The 18,365-nt window shown below is 28.2% G+C and overlaps 1 pseudogene; it reads left to right on the plus strand.

Moving 5' to 3' along the window:
- The first annotated feature begins 16,087 nt into the window (after positions 1-16,087).
- LOC113558339 lies at positions 16,088-16,832 on the plus strand (annotated as a pseudogene).
- The last annotated feature ends 1,533 nt before the right edge of the window (positions 16,833-18,365 follow it).

Genomic DNA, 18,365 nt, shown 5'->3' on the forward strand with positions numbered 1-18,365 from the left:
AATGATTAATCGATAGAACAATATAAGAATCAAAAAAAGACGATCAGGAAAAAAATCAACATACTTTAGATAATCCAAATCTCTACGGGATAGTGAATAATCTCTGAAATTAATGAATTCAATATCGTAGGTTAGAACTTACAGATAGAACAATAGAAGAAACAAATAAATATGACCAGGATACAAATGAATTTAATTCGGAAAATCCAAATTCATCATAGGAAATTGGTGATTCTTTTGAATTAGAAGAATTCAATGGGATTAATTATAGTTTATCGATAGAATTATTGAAGAATCAATTAAAATGAGCAGTAAAAATATAAATGTACTTATGAAAATTCATATCCCTTTCAGGAAATAAAAGATTCTTAAGAATTAGAAGAATTCAAAAGCATCTGTTATAATTAAGAGGTAGAAAAATAGAAGAATCAAATAAAATTTACCTGGAATAATAATGTTTCTCTCGAATTAGAAGAATTCAATAGTATAAGTTATAATTCAATTTTAGAAATATTGAAGAATCAAATAAAATGACCAGTAAACATACAAATATACTTATGAAAATTCAAATCCCTTTCAGGATATAAAATATTCTCTAGAATTAGAAGGATTCAAAAGCATCAGTTATAATTAAGAGGTAGAAAAATAGAAGAATCAAATAAAAATGATCAGGATACAAATGAATTTAATTCGGAAAATCCAAATTCATCATAGGAAATTGATGATTCATTAGAATAAGAAGAATTTAATAGTGTCAGTTAAATAGGAGAGAAATTATATAGATGAATAATATAATAATAACCATAAAACAAATTAATTTACCTCTGAAAATTCATATCCTTTTCAGGAAATTAAAGATTCATTTGAATTAGAAGAATTCAATGGGATTAGTTATAATTCAATTATAGAAATATTGAAGAATCAAATAAAATGACCAGTAAACATACAAATATACTTGTGAAAGTTCAAATCCCTTTCAGGATATAAAAGATTCTCTAGAATTAGAAGAATTCAAAAGCATCAGTTATAATTAAGAGGTAGAATAATAGAAGAATCAAATAAAAATGACCAGGATACAAATGAATTTACTTAGGAAAATTCAAATTCATCCCAGGAAAATAAGATTCCGTAGAATTAGATGATTTCAAAAGCATAGGTAATGATTAATCGATAGAACAATATAAGAATCAAATAAAGACGATCAGGAAAAAATCAACATACTTCGGATAATCCAAATCTCTACGGGATAGTGAATAATCTCTGAAATTAATGAATTCAATATCGTAGGTTAGAACTTACAGATAGAACAATAGAAAAATCAAATAAAAATGACCAGGATACAAATGAATTTACTTCGGAAAATCCAAATTCATCATAGGAAATTGATGATTCTTTTGAATTAGAAGAATTCAATGGGATTAGTTATAATTAGTCGATAGAATTATTGAAGAATCAATTAAAATGAGCAGTAAAAATATAAATGTACTTATGAAAATTCATATCCCTTTCAGGAAATAAAAGATTCTTAAGAATTAGAAGAATTCAAAAGCATCTGTTATAATTAAGAGGTAGAAAAATAGAAGAATCAAATAAAATTTACCTGGAATAATAATATTTCTCTCGAATTAGAAGAATTCAATAGTATAAGTTATAATTCAATTTAGAAATATTGAAGAATCAAATAAAATGACCAATAAACATAAAAATTTACTTATAAAAATTCAAATCCCTTTCAGGATATAAAAGATTCTCTAGAATTAGAAGAATTCAAAAGCATAGGTAATGATTAATTGATAGAACAATATAGGAATCAAATAAAGGCGACCAGGAACCAAATTAATATACTTCGGAAAATCCAAATTCTTTACGGAATAGTGAATAATCTCTGAAATTAATGAATTCAATATCGTAGGTTAGAACTTACAGATAGAACAATAGAAGAATCAAATAATAATGACCAGGATACAAATGAATTTACTTCGGAAAATCCAAATTCATCATAGGAAATTGATGATTCTTTTGAATTAGAAGAATTCAATGGTATTAGTTATAATTAATCGATAGAATTATTGAAGAATTAATTAAAATGAGCAGTAAACATATAAATATACTTATGAAAATTCAAATCCCTTTCAGGATATAAAATATTCTCTAGAATTAGAAGAATTCAAAAGCATCAGTTATAATTAAGAGGTAGAATAATAGAAGAATCAAATAAAAAGACCAGGATACAAATGAATTTACTTCGGAAATTCCAAACTCATCATAGGAAATTGATGATTCATTAGAATAAGAAGAATTTAATAGTGTCAGTTAAATAGGAGAGAAATTATATAGATGAATAATATAATAATAACCATAAAACAAATTAATTTACCTCTGAAAATTCATATCCTTTTCAGGAAATTAAAGATTCATTTGAATTAGAAGAATTCAATGGGATTAGTTATAATTCAATTATAGAAATATTGAAGAATCAAATAAAATGACCAGTAAACATACAAATATACTTATGAAAATTCAAATCCCTTTCAGGATATAAAAGATTCTCTAGAATTAGAAGAATTCAAAAGCATAGGTAATGATTAATTGATAGAACAATATAGGAATCAAATAAAGGCGACCAGGAACCAAATTAATATACTTCGGAAAATCCAAATTCTTTACGGAATAGTGAATAATCTCTGAAATTAATGAATTCAATATCGTAGGTTAGAACTTACAGATAGAACAATAGAAGAATCAAATAATAATGACCAGGATACAAATGAATTTACTTCGGAAAATCCAAATTCATCATAGGACATTGATGATTCTTTTGAATTAGAAGAATTCAATGGTATTAGTTATAAATAATCGATAGAATTATTGAAGAATTAATTAAAATGAGCAGTAAACATATAAATATATATATGAAAATTCAAATCCCTTTCAGGATATAAAAGATTCTTAAGAATTAGAAGAATTCAAAAGCATCTGTTATAATTAAGAGGTAGAAAAATAGAAGAATCAAATAAAATTTACCTGGAATAATGATGTGTCTCTCGAATTAAAAGAATTCAATAGTATAAGTTATAATTCAATTTTAGAAATATTGAAGAATCAAATAAAATGACCAGTAAACATACAAATATACTTATGAAAATTCAAATCCCTTTCAGGATATAAAAGATTCTCTAGAATTAGAAGAATTCAAAAGCATCAGTTATAATTAAGAGGTAGAATAATAGAAGAATCAAATAAAAATGACCAGGATAATGAATTTACTTAGGAAAATCCAAATTCATCATAGGAAATTGATGATTCTTTTGAATTAGAAGAATTCAATGGTATTAGTTATAATTAATCGATAGAATTATTGAAGAATTAATTAAAATGAGCAGTAAACATATAAATGTACTTATGAAAATTCATATCCCTTTCAGGAAATAAAAGATTCTTAAGAATTAGAAGAATTCAAAAGCATCTGTTATAATTAAGAGGTAGAAAAATAGAAGAATCAAATAAAATTTACCTGGAATAATGATGTGTCTCGAATTAAAGAATTCAATAGTATAAGTTATAATTCAATTTTAGAAATATTGAAGAATCAAATAAAATGACCAGTAAACATACAAATATACTTATGAAAATTCAAATCCCTTTCAGGATATAAAATATTCTCTAGAATTAGAAGGATTCAAAAGCATCAGTTATAATTAAGAGGTAGAAAAATAGAAGAATCAAATAAAAATGACCAGGATACAAATGAATTTAATTCGGAAAATCCAAATTCATCATAGGAAATTGATGATTCATTAGAATAAGAAGAATTTAATAGTGTCCGTTAAATAGGAGAGAAATTATATAGATGAATAATATAATAATAACCATAAAACAAATTAATTTACCTCTGAAAATTCATATCCTTTTCAGGAAATTAAAGATTCATTTGAATTAGAAGAATTCAATGGGATTAGTTATAATTCAATTATAGAAATATTGAAGAATCAAATAAAATGACCAGTAAACATACAAATATACTTATGAAAATTCAAATCCCTTTCAGGATATAAAAGATTCTCTAGAATTAGAAGAATTCAAAAGCATCAGTTATAATTAAGAGGTAGAATAATAGAAGAATCAAATAAAAATGACCAGGATACAAATGAATTTACTTAGGAAAATCCAAATTCATCCCAGGAAAAATAAGATTCCGTAGAATTAGATGATTTCAAAAGCATAGGTAATGATTAATCGATAGAACAATATAAGAATCAAATAAAGACGATCAGGAAAAAAATCAACATACTTCGGATAATCCAAATCTCTACGGGATAGTGAATAATCTCTGAAATTAATGAATTCAATATCGTAGGTTAGAACTTACAGATAGAACAATAGAAAAATCAAATAAAAATGACCAGGATACAAATGAATTTACTTCGGAAAATCCAAATTCATCATAGGAAATTGATGATTCTTTTGAATTAGAAGAATTCAATGGGATTAGTTATAATTAGTCGATAGAATTATTGAAGAATCAATTAAAATGAGCAGTAAAAATATAAATGTACTTATGAAAATTCATATCCCTTTCAGGAAATAAAAGATTCTTAAGAATTAGAAGAATTCAAAAGCATCTGTTATAATTAAGAGGTAGAAAAATAGAAGAATCAAATAAAATTTACCTGGAATAATAATATTTCTCTCGAATTAGAAGAATTCAATAGTATAAGTTATAATTCAATTTTAGAAATATTGAAGAATCAAATAAAATGACCAATAAACATAAAAATTTACTTATAAAAATTCAAATCCCTTTCAGGATATAAAAGATTCTCTAGAATTAGAAGAATTCAAAAGCATAGGTAATGATTAATTGATAGAACAATATAGGAATCAAATAAAGGCGACCAGGAACCAAATTAATATACTTCGGAAAATCCAAATTCTTTACGGAATAGTGAATAATCTCTGAAATTAATGAATTCAATATCGTAGGTTAGAACTTACAGATAGAACAATAGAAGAATCAAATAATAATGACCAGGATACAAATGAATTTACTTCGGAAAATCCAAATTCATCATAGGAAATTGATGATTCTTTTGAATTAGAAGAATTCAATGGTATTAGTTATAATTAATCGATAGAATTATTGAAGAATTAATTAAAATGAGCAGTAAACATATAAATATACTTATGAAAATTCAAATCCCTTTCAGGATATAAAATATTCTCTAGAATTAGAAGAATTCAAAAGCATCAGTTATAATTAAGAGGTAGAATAATAGAAGAATCAAATAAAAAAGACCAGGATACAAATGAATTTACTTCGGAAATTCCAAACTCATCATAGGAAATTGATGATTCATTAGAATAAGAAGAATTTAATAGTGTCAGTTAAATAGGAGAGAAATTATATAGATGAATAATATAATAATAACCATAAAACAAATTAATTTACCTCTGAAAATTCATATCCTTTTCAGGAAATTAAAGATTCATTTGAATTAGAAGAATTCAATGGGATTAGTTATAATTCAATTATAGAAATATTGAAGAATCAAATAAAATGACCAGTAAACATACAAATATACTTATGAAAATTCAAATCCCTTTCAGGATATAAAAGATTCTCTAGAATTAGAAGAATTCAAAAGCATCAGTTATAATTAAGAGGTAGAATAATAGAAGAATCAAATAAAAATGACCAGGATACAAATGAATTTACTTAGGAAAATCCAAATTCATCCCAGGAAAAATAAGATTCCGTAGAATTAGATGAATTCAAAAGCATAGGTAATGATTAATCGATAGAACAATATAAGAATCAAATAAAGACGATCAGGAAAAAAATCAACATACTTCGGATAATCCAAATCTCTACGGGATAGTGAATATTCTCTGAAATTAATGAATTCAATATCGTAGGTTAGAACTTACAGATAGAACAATAGAAGAATCAAATAAAAATGACCAGGATACAAATGAATTTACTTCGGAAAATCCAAATTCATCATAGGAAATTGATGATTCTTTTGAATTAGAAGAATTCAATGGGATTAGTTATAATTAATCGATAGAATTATTGAAGAATTAATTAAAATGAGCAGTAAACATATAAATATACTTATGAAAATTCAAATCCCTTTCAGGATATAAAAGATTCTCTAGAATTAGAAGAATTCAAAAGCATCTGTTATAATTAAGAGGTAGAAAAATAGAAGAATCAAATAAAATTTACCTGGAATAATAATGTTTCTCTCGAATTAGAAGAATTCAATAGTATAAGTTATAATTCAATTTTAGAAATATTGAAGAATCAAATAAAATGACCAATAAACATAAAAATTTACTTATAATAATTCAAATCCCTTTCAGGATATAAAAGATTCTCTAGAATTAGAAGAATTCAAAAGCATAGGTAACGATTAATTGATAGAACAATATAGGAATCAAATAAAGGCAACCAGGAACCAAATTAATATACTTCGGAAAACCCAAATTCATCATAGGAAATTGATGATTCATTAGAATTAGAAGAATTCAATAGTGTCAGTTAAATAGAAGAGAAATTATAAGGTTGAATACTACAATCATAATAACCATAAAACAAATTTATTTACTTCTGAAAAGTCATATCCTTTTCAGGAAATTAATGATTCTTTTGAATTAGAAGAATTCAATGGGATTAGTTATAATTAAAGGTGGAAAAATAGAAGAATCGTATAAAATGACAACAATTTAAAGTATTTCTGAAAATTCAAATTCTTCATAGGGTAGTGAAAATTCTCTTAGGAAAATAGAAGAATCAACTAAAATTGACCATGAAACAAATTGATATACTTCGGAAAATCCAAACTTATCCTAGGAAAATGATGTTTCTCCCGAATTAGAAGAATTCAATGGTATTAGTTATAATTAATCGATAGAATTATTGATGAATTAATTAAAATGACCAATAAACATATAAATGTACTTATGAAAATTCATATCCCTTTCAGGAAATAAAAGTTTCTTAAGAATTAGAAGAATTCAAAAGCATCTGTTATAATTAAGAGGTAGAAAAATAGAAGAATCAAATAAAATTTACCTGGAATAATGATGTGTCTCTCGAATTAAAAGAATTCAATAGTATAAGTTATAATTCAATTTTAAAAATATTGAAGAATCAAATAAAATGACCAGTAAACATACAAATATACTTATGAAAATTCAAATCCCTTTCAGGATATAAAATATTCTCTAGAATTAGAAGGATTCAAAAGCATCAGTTATAATTAAGAGGTAGAAAAATAGAAGAATCAAATAAAAATGACCAGGATACAAATGAATTTACTTCGGAAAATCCAAATTCATCATAGGAAATTGATGATTCATTAGAATTAGAAGAATTCAATAGTGTCAGTTAAATAGAAGAGAAATTATAAGGTTGAATACTACAATCATAATAACCATAAAACAAATTTATTTACTTCTGAAAATTCATATCCTTTTCAGGAAATTAATGATTCTTTTGAATTAGAAGAATTCAATGGGATTAGTTATAATTAAAGGTAGAAAAATAGAAGAATCGTATAAAATGACAACAATTTAAAGTATTTCTGAAAATTCAAATTCTTCATAGGGTAGTGAAGATTCTCTTAGGAAAATAGAAGAATCAACTAAAATTGGCCATGAAACAAATTAATATACTTCGGAAAATCCAAACTTATCCTAGGAAAATGATGTTTCTCCCGAATTAGAAGAATTCAATAGTATAAGTTATAATTCAATTTTAGAAATATTGAAGAATCAAATAAAATGACCAGTAAACATACAAATATACTTATGAAAATTCAAATCCCTTTCAGGATATAAAAGATTCTCTAGAATTAGAAGAATTCAAAAGCATCAGTTATAATTAAGAGGTAGAATAGTAGAAGAATCAAATAAAAATGACCAGGATACAAATGAATTTACTTAGGAAAATCCAAATTCATCCCAGGAAAAATAAGATTCCGTAGAATTAGATGAATTCAAAAGCATAGGTAATGATTAATCGATAGAACAATATAAGAATCAAATAAAGACGATCAGGAAAAAAATCAACATACTTCGGATAATCCAAATCTCTACGGGATAGTGAATATTCTCTGAAATTAATGAATTCAATATCGTATGTTAGAACTTACAGATAGAACAATAGCAGAATCAAATAAAAATGAAAAGGATACAAATGAATTTACTTCAAAAAATCCAAATTTATCATAGGAAATTGATGATTCATTAGAATTAGAAGAATTTAACAGTGTCAGTTAAATAGAAGAGAAATTATAAAGATGAATCATATAATAATAACCATAAAACAAATTTATTTACTTGATGTTTCTCCCGAATTAGAAGAATTCAATGGTATTAGTTATAATTAATCGATAGAATTATTGAAGAATTAATTAAAATGAGCCGTAAACATATAAATATACTTATGAAAATTCAAATCCCTTTCAGGAAATAAAAGATTCTCTAGAATTAGAAGAATTCAAAAGCATAGGTAATGACTCATTGATAGAACAATATAAGAATCATATAAGAATGAACAGGAAACATCCGTTATAAATAAAAGGTAGAATAGTAGAAGAATCAAATAAAGACGACCAGGAAACAAATTAATATATTTTGGAAAATTCAAAAGTATCACAGAAAAATAATGTTTCTCCTGAATTAGAAGAATTCAATGATATTAGTTATAATAAGAATGGTGGAAAAATTGGAAATCAAATACAATGACCAGGTAACCAAAAAATATAGTTTGAAAACTACTAATCCTTTTCAGGAAAATGATGTTTCTCTCGAATTAGAAGAATTCAAATGCATAGGTTATGACTAATAAGATGATATATATAAAACCGGGAAAAAAAAATATATAGTTTAAAAACTACAAATCCTTTTTAGGAAAATGATGTACTCCCAAATTAGAAGAATTCAATAGTATAAGTTATAATTAAATTTTAGAAATATTGAAGAACCAAATAAAATGACAAGTAAACATATAAATATACTTCGGAAAATCCAAATTCACACAGGAAATTGGAGATTCTCTTTTATTAAAGAATTCATTAGTATTGGTTATAACTTATAGATTGATAAATAGAAGAATCATTTAACAGGACCAGGAAACAGATGAATTTACTTCGAAACATCCAAACTCATGCAAGGATAAAGAAGATTCCGTAGAATTAGAAGAATACAATAACATCTGTTATAATTAGGAGGTAGAAAAATAGAAGAAGCAAATAAAATTTACCTGGAAAAATGATGTTTCTCTCGAATTAGATGAATTCAATATTATAAGTTATAATTAAATTTTAGAAATATTGAAGAATCAAATAAAATGACCAGGATAAAGATGAATATATTTTGGAAAATCCAAATTCTTCAGGGGATATTGAAGATTCTCTAGAATTAGAAGAATTCAATGGCATAGTTTATGACTAATAGATAGAAAAATTGTAGATTCAAATAAAAATGACCAGAAATTAGATGAATATACTTCAGAAAAACAAAATACTTCATAGGAAAGTGATGTTTCTCCATTTTCAGAAGAATTCCATAGCATCAGTTAAACAACTTTTAATGAACTACATTCATCTGTTTCCACGCCGCTTTTATTTGATTCATCTATTATTCTGCCTCTTGAGTCATAATTGTTGCTAAATTATCCATAAATTACAATCTTATCTCTTAAAAATCCATATTAACCTTTGATAATATTTTAATCTGCCCAATATTCAAAAAAGTAAACACTAGTATTTTATCAAACTACCGCGCAATTTCCTTATTAGTTACAGCTTACAAAATGTTATCAATTGCATGGCTATGAACATTAGAAATATATGCGGAAATAAGCTTTTTTGTGGAAATATTAAGGTGTTTAAAGGATTTCTAAAGTTTTATTGATATTTAAGGAAAATTCCTTATCTATGAATTTCATGGATTCCTCTATATTTCCATAAAAAATTCATAACCTAACCATAGGAAGCCACATTTCATTAAAATAATCAAGGTTTTTTTTTTACTTTTTTAAATCAAGACATTAATGTCACACAGTATTAAAAGTGCTGTTTGTATACAACACTTTGTAGAAATGTATTCTTTTATGAAATTATATTTTACTATATTAATAGTTTAATAATATAAAATGACCAATTATTATTTCAATCTCAAAAAAGTACTGGTTTTTACGATTTTGATAAGTTTTAACTCTTTAATAGATCTAAAATCGAAATATATCAATATAAATTGCTTGAACTTTATTCCTATGCACAAACGTAGGCAGAACCACTTACAAATGTTCTTTGATAGTATCCAAGGTCAATAACAATTACCTATCTTCAAGGCAGTTAAAATCTGCAAATAAGAAAATTATAGTTAATACTAAAATTTATTATACTGGATTAGCCAATTTTATGGAACTTGAAGACATTCCAATATTAATGATCCAATAACTTTTATCAACAATTCTTAATATATTTTAAATTATTATGTTAAGTTAGAACCTGAAATGAAAAAGTACAGCAATTTTCCTATTATATATAAAATACATACATAAAGCCTGATTGTGACTTCCCGCCTTCTGTGTGGGAAATGTATTCATGTTCTTTAATTTGAATTACGAATAGTTGTGAAACTTTCCACTCAAAGTTTAACAGTATGTTTTACTCAGCACACCCAAATATATTCCAATTTATAGATGTTTTAAAAAATGTACAAAAACAAAATTATATTGAACAACGAAGTATTCATGTAATTAAAAACAGACGGATGATAGTATGAGAAAAAAAAATTATTTAAGACAAAATATGAAAGTGCCCAGTTAACCCGCCTTGATTATATTAAGAAAATATTATTCAAGTATTTACCAATTTTTTAATCTTTTTTAACTATTATATTATAATAGTAACCTAACCATTATTGTTTGCGCACAACACATGGTGCGAATCAGTGCACAAATGAAAAGATTTGTAAAAACTGTGGTTTAAAACACCATACACTATTATATTTGGGCATAAGAAAGGTCAGTACACCAGAGAGTGAAAATACTTCAAGTGACCAGGTGAAGGAGCATGGTTTTCAAAGTATGATGTCTCATCTAGGAGCGGTATACCTACCAAATCTCAGAACGTCATACTATCAACAGTATTAGTACATGTGATTGGCAAGAATGGCCAAACAGTGTTATGCCGAGCACTATTAGATTCTGGATCACAATCGCATTTTGTTACATCGTCTTAGATAACAGAACTAGATATTAACAGAATAAAAACACGTGTGATCGTCAACGGTATTTCTTCAGTAGAGACGACTGTTACCGAGATGGCCAAGTTCACGGTAACGTCACGCCTAAACCATAAGCAGTATCAAATTACTGGCTTGGTAACACCGCGTATTAGTGTTGACTTACCTGTCGACAAACTGGCATCATTCACAAGGCATAAAGTTGGCCGACCCTACTTCCATTTAACAGGAAAAATTGATATGCTCATAGGAGCTGAACTCTTTTATGACATTCTACAAGATGGCAAACATGTTGAACCAAAGGGTACTCCTATACTACAAAATTCAAGGTTTGGTTGGATTGTGGCGGGTTACAGTAACAACATCATAAAAAATGATCTCGCACATATCACTAAAAATGTCATCACCTGTTGTACCACGTATCAGCAAAATGAGAAACAAATTGAAAATTTCTGGAATATTGAAGGAGTGCCTAGAGTGACAATTATGTCAAAGGAAGATCAACTCTGTGAAGACCACTTTCTTAAAACATTTAAACGAAATGAAAAAGGACGTTATGTTGTTCGATTGCTGTTTAAAAAGACTCCATATTCAGTGAACAGTTCATATGACGTCGATGTATGAAGACTCGCTCAGGTGGAGAGGTCTCTTTTTCGAAATCCATCTGTGTACAACCAGTATCGTGAGTTCATGTTTGACTATCTTCAACAGAACCATTTGGAATTTGTACAACCCACTGAAGACAGTCCGGTCGTCTTTCTACCTCATCATCATGTTTCACGTCCCTCAAGCGTCACTACCAAATTGAGAGTTGTGTTTGATGGATCTGCTCTTATTTGTAATTAAAAATCATTAAACGATATGTTACGTCGAGGTCATAAGCTACAACGAGACATAGTAAGAATTATTACTAGATTTCGAATGCATTAATATTTTTACACTGCTGACATACGTCGAATGTTTCGAAAAATTAATATACACTCCGATGATCAATTTTATCAAGGCATTGTGTGGCGAAATCACCCATCAAAACCAATAAAACAATTTAAGCTGAAAACTGTCACCTATGGTTTAATAACTTCACCGTTTCATGCTCTCCGCACACTAGCTCAACTCGCTTGGTATGAACAAAAAGATTATTCAGAAGGATCCACAATACTTGAGAATGACTTCTACTTATGTCAGGATGTAACGAAATCAATGATGCTAATTCCAGTTGAACACCAAACGTTGCAAATTTCAATGCCTGATCAAAACAGTGTATCTGTGTTAGGAGTTTCATAGAACATTACAAGAGATACCTTTTCATTTAAAGTAGAACGTATATCATGTTTGAAACGCATTACTAAATGTGAGTTATTAGGTAAAATTTCACGCACTTATGACCCATGTAGATGGCTAGCACCAATTATAATAGTCGCCAAGATACTCATGCAGCAAATGTGGCAGACTGGGAGTGGGAGATCCTGTACCAAACCAACTACTTGAACAGTGAATTGTTCATCGAACATCATACAAACATTTACAGCAATTTGAAATCCCACGTCATGTTGGAAAAATCTTAGATTACCAACAAGGTTGCATTTTACATGGATTTCCCGACAGCTCTTAACGTGCCTATGCACCTGCTATCTATATCATTTCAAATAACACTGGACATTTATTGGTATCTATTAACATAAATTGGCATTTCAACCCACCAGCATCCCCACATCATGGTGGTTTATGGGAGGCTAATATAAATAGTACTAAAGTCATTCTCTACAAAAACATGGGAAACATTGTATTTATCTTTGAAGAACTTAATACAATATGTTGTCAAATAGAAGCTATATTAAATAGTCGACCGTTGTGTGCACTTGATAACGGTACTGTATTGACACTAGGCCACTTCATTATTGGACTCCACTGTTAGCTGTTCCTGAAGATGACATCGGGCCTTATTGAAAACAGTGGTCAAATACTTATCTGAATAATCTACAACAACGAACCAAATGGCGCAAATCTCAAGATGATTTGGCTGTCGGCGATATAGTTATACTACGTGAAACTGGAACACCTTCTATTCAATGGCCCATGGCGCGTGTCGTCGAAGTGTTTACCGATCCCGCTGACAATTATGTACAAGGTATCAAGTATTGTAAATATCATTAAAATATCTATGTGTACAAAACCATAATTTTATAATTAATATGAGGGGAAATGGTAAAAACACTATTCGTAAATGTCCGTATTGCAACCCGTGCATACAAAATTGCCAGACACCACGATCGAGGGAAGATGATATTGAGAAAGTTGTTGTTCCGTATTGCATCGTATGTTATGATACGTTGCCGGAAACAGAAAATAAATGATAATGAATTGTTATATGAATATTGCTAGAAAGCCGTCATAGGTTTGATAGAACGAATAACGTATTGCAACCCGCATATTTTGGTGTTGCCGCTATTCGGTGTAGTGACCTTACCGTGTCTCTAGCTCCAGGAAGCGTAGGAAGGTAAAACTGGTGTTGATACAAATGGTATCGACCGGTACTTATGGGAAAGATAGGGGCCATGTATTATATTGGATTTATATTGTATAGAAAAAGATAATTACTTATGATTGATTTAATAGTAATTAGTAAGTTAATATGATTCTTGTGTGCCTAATTCATTATTTTAATATTGATGAGGTTGATTGTTGATTCAATTATGTGTGTATTGTATTAAAATATGTAAAATTGTGGTAGCCAAATGGAGCGCGATAGCGCTATCTATTGTTAGTGTGAGAAGATAATTGGTGTGCTAATGTTGTTATGGTGTCTGCAGCCTTGTCAAATATACCATTATTATGGTATTCATAACTTTTTTTTACATATTGTAATATGTAACATAATATATTTTATGATACGCAGAAAGTACCATAATTAAATTCAAATCAAAATCAAATTTTAGTTTTTTATCCCACAGAGAACCAAAATATGGTATTATGTTTCTATCCAACAAAGACTTATTACCCTTTTATAGGTAACTGTGGTACATTTTATATTTGCGAAATTCACTTTATCACTATCACTTATTAATGTTATGCTACATGCTCTGATGTCCTATACCAATAATATAGTACACAATAAAGGATACTACGACGTAGGCTTAAGTATTAGGATAACAATTACCCATATATTATAATAACATGACGCACAATAATAATATTACGACGTAGAAATAAACATCCACATGTAATGGGGAGTATCAATACACCTGGGCGGTAAAATGTTAGGCCTAATCGATATGAAGAATAATAATAGAAGAATTAAAAACATCTATTACTTTAACCTTCGGAAATTGGAGATGAACGAACTCAACGATACATTGTAAGCCTATAATTGAAATATGATTTTAAATTAATCTCGAGTTCTGAGAATCCGAGTGAGGCTGACTACAGGCGGGTGGGCAAGCATCACTGAATGTTATATATAGATTAATCATCGCACGTGCGTCCTGAAATGCGTAATAGCGTGAAAACAAATGACGCACTTAGAAATAGGCCAGAGGATACATGGGTAGTAGGTCGGGGGACACTGACTATATAATGGGGCCCTAGAGAGGACTCCTGCAGACGTCATTTACCAGAGTTAGCGCAAGCATCTTCACGTCAGTCTACACCTGAAATCTGTCATTTGAATATAGAATATTTTCAATTACTTTAATAAACGACATTTAGAAGTATTTCGACACGATCTGTAATTTTGACTACCAGTTGCTGGCCCACTACAGCTAGATCATGCTATTCAAGATTGTGGCGCCACCACACTATCATAAATATTAAATTTTATGTTATAGAGGAGCGTCATCGTTTTGTTATATTTATTTTAGCTAAAAAGTTCAATTAAAATTATTCTAACTGTACTTACTGACTACTGTTTTTAATTGGTTGTTTGACATGTTGGCTACTGAATGGTAAACTGACACGAGATTTTATACCTACCATGGCATTAACTAGCGACGAAGACAATGACAGTCATATAACAGCAGGATCTTCAAATTTGACTCTAAAGAAGAAAAGATTGCAACGAGGTGGTGATATACTAAAATCGAAGAAGCAGGGTTATCGTGATCAAACATTTAGACCCGAATGGTGTTTTAGCTCACAATTTAAATATTGGCTAAAACCAGTTATTGATGATGTATATCGAGCTAAATGTTCAATGTGCAATAAAGATTTTAGAGCTGATATATCAGTTAAAAAAATCATGCAAGTGGATATAAACATAAACTTATGGTGAGTAATGCAAAACCCAAAACTCAAAACGCCTTACAAACGTTTATAGATAAATCGCGAGTGGATCCGTTGGGTGACAAAGTAAAAGATGCCGAATTACTAATTTGTAGCTATGTTGCAGCTCACGATATGCTCTTTGCAGGTATGGATCATCTAACTCCAATTTTAGCCCGTTGATTCCTAGATTCTAACATAGCCCAAGCACTTTCATTAAAGCGTACTAAAACAAAGTGTATCGTCAATAATGTTATTGGTGTCCACGAAAAAGAAAATCTTATTAAAAAACTTCAGTGTGCTAAATTTTTTTATTCTAATGAACGAATTTACTGACATTTCTAGTGTAAAAACTGCCTGTATAATGGTATGGTTGTATGACAAAGAAAGCTGTAGCATTGTTAGTAATTTCTGGGAACTTTGTCAAATATTTAGTGAACATGATGCTCAAGGAGTAGAGGAAGAAGCTACTGCTGAAAATGTATTTAATAAAATTATTCAAACATTTCATCAAAAAAATATAAATGTAGAAAATATTGTTGGATTTGGTTCTGATGGTTGCAGTACTATGATGGATAAACATAACTCTGTAGCGTCACGATTTTAAATTTTATGTCCAAATATTTTCATAATGAAATGCATTTGCCACTTTTTGCACTTATGTGCAAGTGAAGCTTGTAAACAATTGCCACGGAAGACTGAAGACCTTGCTCGTGACATTTATAATTTTATGAAAAGTAGTTTAAAAAGACAAGCACAACTAGCTCAATTTCAAAAATTTCTTGATATTGATGTCCACAAAATATTGCATCCTAGTCAAACTCGTTGGTTGTCTCTTATTGCTATCGTTGAAAGTATTGTGGAACAGCGGGATGCGTTAAGACTTTTCTTTCATGATAAATGGCTAAGTGAACATTTGAGAGCAGCTGGGCATATACATCTGAATTAAATGATTGTTACATTAAAGTATACTTTTTAGATTCTACCAAAATTCACAGAAATGAATGAATATTTCCAATCATCTAAAGTTGTGGTTATTTATTTACATCAAAAAATGTCAACGACCTATAAAGATTTGTTATTAATTTATATGAAAAGAGATTATGTATGTAAAACCGATTTGAGAGGTTTAAATCCATTAGAAAAAAATTATTTTCTTCCATTAAAACAGGTTTGTATATGAAATGTATTTATTAAATTTTATTTTTATTTCATAAAGTTTTATTTTTGTTATTGTTTTACAGATGTATTTAGGTATCAGAGCAATGAAACAATTGGATAGATCTAGAATATCAGTAGACCCTAAATCCTAATCTAAATGATTTTCAACAAAGATATCAAAATGTCCTAATGATAGCGTATAAAGAAATAAAACGACTTCAATAACCTATTTTATCTAACCTCCCTGTACTTGATCCATGTAGAGCACTTTCACATAACGAAGGAGATACTACACCTTCCCTTATGACACTAATTTCATTACTGTATAGATGAGCAGATTCAGCTATTCAAATCTTCAAAAACTAGATGATGAATGGAGACGTCTACGTGACTTAATTAATTATATTCCAGCTGAAATAACCGAGACAATTGAACCTGATAAATTTTGGCATCAAGTATAAAAATTGTTAAAATTATGTAAATATACAATACATTATTTAAGCATATTTGTTTATTTGTTTTAGCTTTATCATTATAAAGATGAAAATGATGTGAAGATGTTTTTAGTTCTTCCTGAATTTGTGTTGTTAGTTATGTCCATTCTACATGCCCAATGCAGACTGTGAGAGAAAATTTAGTAAGGTCAAACAAAAAAATATGTTGGTAGATTTTATAGTCATCCGGATCTGGTCCAGGGAAAAACATTATATAATCTACTGTAAAACAGCGTAAAAAATTATGGGAAAATATTACAAATATGTTGAATAGTGAGGCTGGATCAATAAATCATGGATCCAATGGAGAAAGGTAAATACTTATAATGGAAAAAAGATATTATTTTAATAATTATCGATTATATATTATCAATTTTTACCGTAAATATAAATAAAATGGCTGTGATAAATTAAAATATTACTTATTAATCATAATTGTTATTATTTATACATTATTATTTATGTACCTATATTTTGTGTAGATAACCTGTTATATATTTTTCAGACATGGTGTGATTTAAAAACAAATACAAAAGGGAAAGCTGGTATTATAAGGAAGGAACAAAATAAGACAAGTGGTGGTGGGGTAGATTACAGTGAACTGAGTAAGTTGGAGAAAAAAATGTTTGATGTTTTGGGTCCCACTATAGTCGAGTCAGTTACTTTAAGTCCAGCGTATATGAGTTTTTTAAAAACAAATATTCTGTAAGTTATATTTTAACAGAAATATAAAAAAGTATTTTCACCTATTTTGGCTATTAGTAAATATTATAGATTAGTAAGTATTATAAAAATTTGTCATAAAAATATTGTAATTGTCTGAAATTATTTTGCTAACAAATGCAGTTTGCTTATAATAGATTCATATATTATATTATTGTTGTTGGTTTTAAAATATTCACCTACATTTTCATAGTTGTCAATTATAATTATATACAATATTTATACTAAAATTTTGATGTATATACTATACAAATATTAATTAACATTTATTTATTATTCATATTAGTCATAGGTCCATTGATATTAAGTAGTTTAGGTAAGAAGTAAACTGGGTATATAGTTTGTCCATTTATTATCTTTATTCTTAAGATTGACTGAAGATACAACTGATAATGTTGACAACCAAAATGATAGTATGTATGTAGATGGCAATATCCAACAGGTTTCTTCAAATGATTTGGGTAGGGA

This window comes from Rhopalosiphum maidis, chromosome 3 (genome assembly GCF_003676215.2).
Source record: "Rhopalosiphum maidis isolate BTI-1 chromosome 3, ASM367621v3, whole genome shotgun sequence".
Classification (NCBI taxonomy): domain Eukaryota; kingdom Metazoa; phylum Arthropoda; class Insecta; order Hemiptera; family Aphididae; genus Rhopalosiphum; species Rhopalosiphum maidis.